This window comes from Vespula pensylvanica, chromosome 24 (assembly GCF_014466175.1).
Source record: "Vespula pensylvanica isolate Volc-1 chromosome 24, ASM1446617v1, whole genome shotgun sequence".
NCBI lineage: Eukaryota > Metazoa > Arthropoda > Insecta > Hymenoptera > Vespidae > Vespula > Vespula pensylvanica.
The window spans coordinates 623,617-629,919 of record NC_057708.1 but is presented as its reverse complement, the minus strand read 5'-3'; the positions used below and the strand labels follow the sequence as shown (position 1 = coordinate 629,919).

The 6,303-nt window shown below is 34.1% G+C and overlaps 1 long non-coding RNA gene across 34 annotated transcripts in view; it reads right to left on the bottom strand.

Annotated features, from left to right (window-relative positions):
- The window catches only part of LOC122637175, an 82,751-nt gene that overhangs the window by 22,388 nt on the left and 54,060 nt on the right, over positions 1 to 6,303 (bottom strand). For 3 of the 34 annotated variants that reach the window (XR_006329164.1, XR_006329167.1, XR_006329138.1), the window contains one exon: positions 2,263 to 2,456. The exons of the other annotated variants lie outside the window; for them this stretch is intronic. This is a non-coding gene — a long non-coding RNA (uncharacterized LOC122637175). The remainder of the gene's footprint in view (positions 1 to 2,262; positions 2,457 to 6,303) is intronic. 34 annotated transcript variants of the gene reach the window in all.

The following is a 6,303-nucleotide window of genomic DNA, read 5'->3' as shown; positions in this document are numbered from 1 at the left end:
CCCCCTCCTCTCTCTCTCTCTCTCTCTTTCTCTCTCTCTATCTCTTGGTTGGTCGCGTCCCAAGCCCCAACATAGTAGACACAACCGGTTTCCACGGTGTTCACCCGCTTTTTGAGAAAAAATTGAACCAGTTTGTAAAACGAAAAAAGCTCTCCCTACCAACAACAGAACTTTATATACATATATATATACACATATATACATATATATATATATACACACACACACACACATATATACGAACGTACCTATACGAGATAGTTTAAAGAAAGACAGAGATAAAAAGAGAAAAAGAGAAAAAGAGAATGAAAGAGAAAGAGATAGATAGAGAAGGCCCTATCCTCTCTCTCTCTCTCTCTCTCTCTCTCCTTCTCTCTCTCTTTCTCTCATTCCACCTCTCTAACTCGTAGTGCCGCAGAGAATCATGGGAACCGAAGCGATTCCAAGCGTCTCGGAATCCAAGGCCCCTCGAGCGAAAAAGCCTACTCTCCCCCCTTCACCCCTTCACCCTCCTCCCACCTCCCTCGGCGATCTCTCTCCCTCCTTCCACCTCATCCTCCCTCCCTCCCTCCTCAACCTCATCCTCATCCTCATCCTCATCCTCCCCGTTTCCTCCCTCCTATACTCCTTCTTCCTCTCTTCTTCGTCGTCGTAGGGTATAGCAAAACTCGTTGTTGAAGATTTTCAAACGAATATCCGACATTTTCAAGCCCTTCTCTTTTACTTTCTGACCCTCTTTATCGCACATATCAATGTTTCGTGTGTCTGTGTGTATAGGTGTGTAGGTGTGTGTGTGTATGTGTGTGTGTAGGTACGTATGTATTCGTAGAAATTTAAAGGTCGAAGCGATACGACGAGAGTTGGTATTTTATTGGTATCTTTCTTCGTTTTTTTTTTTTTTGTTCAGTTGATTTGTTTTCCTTTTGTTGTTGTTGTTGTTGTTGTTATTTTTTTTTCCTTTTTTTTTTTTTTTTTTTTTGGATATATCAGACATTTGATTTTCAAGTATTTCAAGTATGGACGAAGATAAAGTAAATCTTGTTCAGGTATTATTTTTAATGCGAGATTAATCGTGAATTTAGTTGTTCGTCAGGGATATAGAGTAAAAGAAAATGATCGATATAGGGTAAAGATTGTATGAAATAATTATTGATAATTGTCATTCATTATTAATTTATAGTTTGAAGGTAACGACGATGACGATCGATTGATTTTTTTATTTACGTAAAATTTGCTCGAATTAATTTCATTGTTTAGTTTTTGGTAATTTTCTGTAATGTCATATTCGGCTATTAGAAATAATAATAGAAGAAATCCGTTATAAGCGAATATCGATGATAACGGTTATCGTCGATTATTTTACTATTATCTCATAATTCAGTCTATCGATTTTTTTAAACGATATATCCCCTGTTTGTCGCGGTATAATAAAGTAAATTTATCAGAAATTTAATATCGCGAAAAGTTTTTATCTTTTAAGACGATGACTTTACGTCTGTAATTAATTAATTTTTAATAATGCGTTAGAATAGATCTATCGCGAGTTGTTCAAAAATTAACCTTCGTCATACTATTTGCATTGATCGATTTTCATAATAAAAGATATTATTTCTTAATTAATAAGAAATATTTAATTAAACCTATCAGAATTCTAACTGGTCCAAAAATTGATATCACTATTATCGTGCAATTTATTTAATTAATTTTTAATAACCCAGATTAAAGTACTATACTTTAATACCTTGATATAACCACCATCAATAATACCGAAGCAAATCTCTAACGAGTAAAATTTAATATCGAAAGATAAAATAGTTATCTGCTTTTATAATTCATTAAAATATAAATAAGTAATCTGAAAACTTTTGAGTCACTCAAATGAGAATTGTATAATCAGAAAAAAAAACATTTTTTTTTAAATTAAAAAAAAGAATGGATATGACGTATCTACAACGTAATGAGAGACCCTATACATATATACAAGAAAAAATCTTATGCAAAAATTATTGCAAAAACGATACACTAAAATTGTGTATATATGATGTCGAAGTATCATTCGATTACTATCGCTAAACGTTTACATGAAAAACCAATATAAGTTTACTTCTTCTTTCTCTCGTTAACATACACACTCTCTCTCTCTCTCTCTCTCTCTCTCTCTCTCTCTCTCTCTTTCTATCTCTATCATTTCTTCGCGTAATTCACGATAATTGCAAGAGCAAAGTATCCATCCGATCGGATGGTTCTATTTCGAAATATTACCGTATTGAGGGATGGTAGTGACAATGACGATGACGATGACGACGACGATGATGATGATGATGATGACGACGACGACGATGATGATGATGATGATAATGATGATGAGGATAGTAGTAACGTTGTTGTTGGTGACAGCGATGTTGATGATGGTGGTTCTCATCTAACCAGGGATTGGAATAGGGGACAAGATGGCTCTTCGAAAGAAAAAAGAAAATAAATAAATAAATAAATAAAATAAACAAAAAATTAACAAAAAGAGAAATAAATACGAGATAAAATTAAGTAAAATTGAAAGAAAAAAAAAAAAATTGAAAAAAAGAAGAAGAGGAAGAAGAAGAGGAGAAAGAAGATGAAGAAGATGAAGCAGACGAAGAAGCCGAAGAAAAAGAAAAAGAAGAAGAGAGAGAAGAAAAAAAAAGAAAAAGAAAAAGAGGAAGAGCAGAGAGAGGATATAAAAGGAAAGAAAAAAAAACATGAAGAGAGAGAGAGAGAGAGAGAGAGAGAGAGAGAGAAAAAAATAGGGAGAAAGAGAGAGGGTGAGGGAGAGGAGGGAAAACTCCTCCTACGGAATCGTCGCCGGCGGATTCTCAATAAATATCAGGGAGGAGCATCGTTGCAGGGGTAGGCGGCCTCGAGACTTGGCGGGTAGCGGAGCTATTGATTTTCGAATTGGTTCAAAATTTCCATAATACCGACGACGGCCGAGGATACGTTGGTGGAAAGAGAGAAAACGAGAGAGAGAGAGAGAGAGAGAGAGAGAGAGAGAGAGAGAGAGAGAGAGAGAGAGAGAGGGTGTTCGTTGGCTGTCGCGAGAAAGAGTGAGCGAGAGAGAAGGAAAATGTAGAGGGAAATGCAACGTCGTGAGTGCGACCGAAAGAGTAACAGAGATAGAAATAGGAGACAGAGAGAGAGAGAGAGAGAGAGAGAGAGAGAGAGTCGCCACGGCCTCGGACGGTTTCGAACTTGGCAAAGTTCAGCGGCTCAAAAGAGACACCCTGTTCTCGTCCATACACTTTCTCTCTCTCTCTCTTTCTCTCTTATACGTGCACATACACACATTCATATTCTCCACCCTTTCGAGTGCCCCACCACTGCTATGATTCACCCTACCTTCTCTCTCTCTCTCTTTCTCTCTGTTCTCTATATTCCTCTTTCTCACCCTCCAACGCGATTTCTCTCGCCTTCTCTCTCTCTCTCTCTCTCTCTCTCTCTCTCTCTTTCTATTTCACCTTTTCCGTCTCCTCCTCCTCTTCTTTTTTTCTCCACCCATGCTCTTTCTCTCTTTTTCTATCTATCTCTTTTTTCCTCCACCTTCTTACATTCTCTCTCTCTCTCTCTCTCTCTCTCTCTCTCTCTCTCTCTCTCTCTCTCTCTCTCTCTCTCTCTCTCTCTCTCTCCCTCTGTCGGCCTACCCCTTTTTTTCCACCCTTCCGCTGTCATTTGCCGAGCACCTCCGCACAACGTTCACCCTCTTTCTTTCTCTTTTGCTCTCTTGCTCTCTTGCTCTCTCGCTGCCGCTCTCTCTCTCTTTTCGTCGTGTCTGCATATACATACGATAAAATAGAAAGAGATAGAAGAGGAGAAAGACACGAAACCGACCGATGCTCTACTGCATTTGCCTCTACTTGCATTATATCGCGTTAACGACGATTCGAGTAAGGGTATTACACTCGTTTCTTCTCTCTCTCTCTCTCTCTCTCTCTCTCTCTCTCTCTCTCTCTTTCTTTCTTTTTCTTTCTCTCATTTATTCGCTCCCTTGCTCACTCGCTCACTCGTTCATCTATTACATCCCTCTCACTTTCTAACTCCTTCTCTCTTTTTAGTTTGCTCTCATTTGCATTTAATGCACTATCTAAACCATCGCAAACCACAATAAGAAAGAAAAGAATAGATAGATGAATAGATAGATAGATAGATAGATAGATAGATATATAGATAGACGGATAGACAGAGACAGAAAAAGAGATAGAGTTTTTTAGTTCTCCCCACTCTACTTCCTGCTGATCTTATCCCTATTTATGTGTCCACGATTTACATTTGTGTTTGTTTTGTATTTCTACGCGTATATGTGTACGTGTATATGTGTTTGTTTTGTTGTGTGTGCTTGTGTGTATGCGTGTATGCACATATGCACGCGTCGTAAAGTTTTTGCTTGTAACTTCATTCTATTTGATAGAATATAATCTATACATAAAGATAGAGATAGAGATAGAGATAGAGATAGAGATAGAGTTTAGAGAGAAGGGGACGTTTGATCCAAGATCGTTCCACCTCGATAACCTTTTCTCTCTTCTTATGTTAATCGCACGATTACTCGATTGGCAATCGATATCGACACATTAAAACGTTAAAATCGATTTTTGAGAGTAAAAAGAATTTAGAAACGATAGCTCGTACGATGTCGATAAATTACGTTAACTTCTAAGAAAATCTAATTGAAAATTGACTCTACGCATGTTTTATAGTCAGGCTTAATTATTTCCTGCTTCGTTAAATTATGATTTTTCTCTCACGCGAATATATATATATATATATATATATATATATATATATGCATATATATATACGTATGTATGTATGTAGTCATATCGATACTCTTATATGTCGACGTAAGAGATTCGTATAATTGGCATTTGCACGCGATTAAGATCAAAAATTCTCGTTCGAGCGTGCGATACTACATATATATGTATGTATATATATATATAGATAATATACACATATATATACATATATATTTATGAAACAGAAACATGTGCATTGGAAATATTTCATTTTTGATTTTCATAAGTTAAAGTTCGTAAGTACGTAACTGATCATAAAATTTCAAGATAATTTGTTGAATAAACTAATTAACAAATATTTCGTTCTTATTTTCTTTACTTTTTCTTTTCTACTCCGTTTTTCTTTTCTTTTCGAGTTCTGACATTAGAAATACCTGTTTATAAAGTAATTTCTAGCAGAGAGAGATAAAGGAAAAAAAAAAGAAAGAAAGAAAAAAAATATTTTAACAACGTGAAAGTTCTATAGTATTGCTACGGTATAATTATAAGTAGAGAGTATAAGTAACGTTTGTGTTAGTAATTTTAATAATGTAATTTTCACGATTTACAATTTCTTCTATTTTCTTTTTTCCTTTTTTTTTTTTTCGTCAACATAACAAAATGAATAATAATAGTGCAAGTCTAATAATGAGTACCATATAATTATATATAATTATATATATATATATATATGTATGTATGTATGTATGTATGTATGTATGTACGTATATATGTACAAGGTGTCCGTTTTAAATGTTCGAGCAAATATCTCGACATTTGGAATTTTAAGAAAGTTTAATAAGAAAAAATTGCACGATTCTGATTCGGTTAAAAAGTAAACGTACAAATTCTTTTTCGTTTCTTTTTCCTTTTTGCATATTTACACGCCAGTGATAATTTGCAATCAAAATCGTGTCTAATAAAAAAAATTGCTACTACGTATCGTTTGCGAGATAATCCGGCAATATTAATTAGTACGAGAGATAATTATATTAATTAGTACGAATGATAAATATATTAATACAATAAACAAATTATACTAAAGTAAGTAAACTTAAAAATTACTATAGTATATCAGTATATAGTGTATATATGATATAATCATATTATTATTATTATTATTATTATTATTATAGTTTAGTATAATTTTATCCGATCTGATCTAATATGATCGAATATAATATAAATATCAGAGCAGTATTAATTATATGAATAATTACGTTAGGCTTAATTAGTTTTACTGAAAAAAAAAAAAAAAAAAAAAAAAAATTAAAAGAAGAATAAAAGAAGAAGACAGAACGAGAAGAAGAAGAATAAGTAGAGAAATGAATATGAAAACTAACAATGACGTGTTCGCGTGACCATAAAAATGAATTATAACTTACGAAAATACTATTAATTGGATATTTAATTGTAAATATATAACTTCGAAGTTGCATGTCATTTCAAGACGAAGTTCAAAAAAGAAAGAAAGAAAGAGACAGACAGACAGACAGAC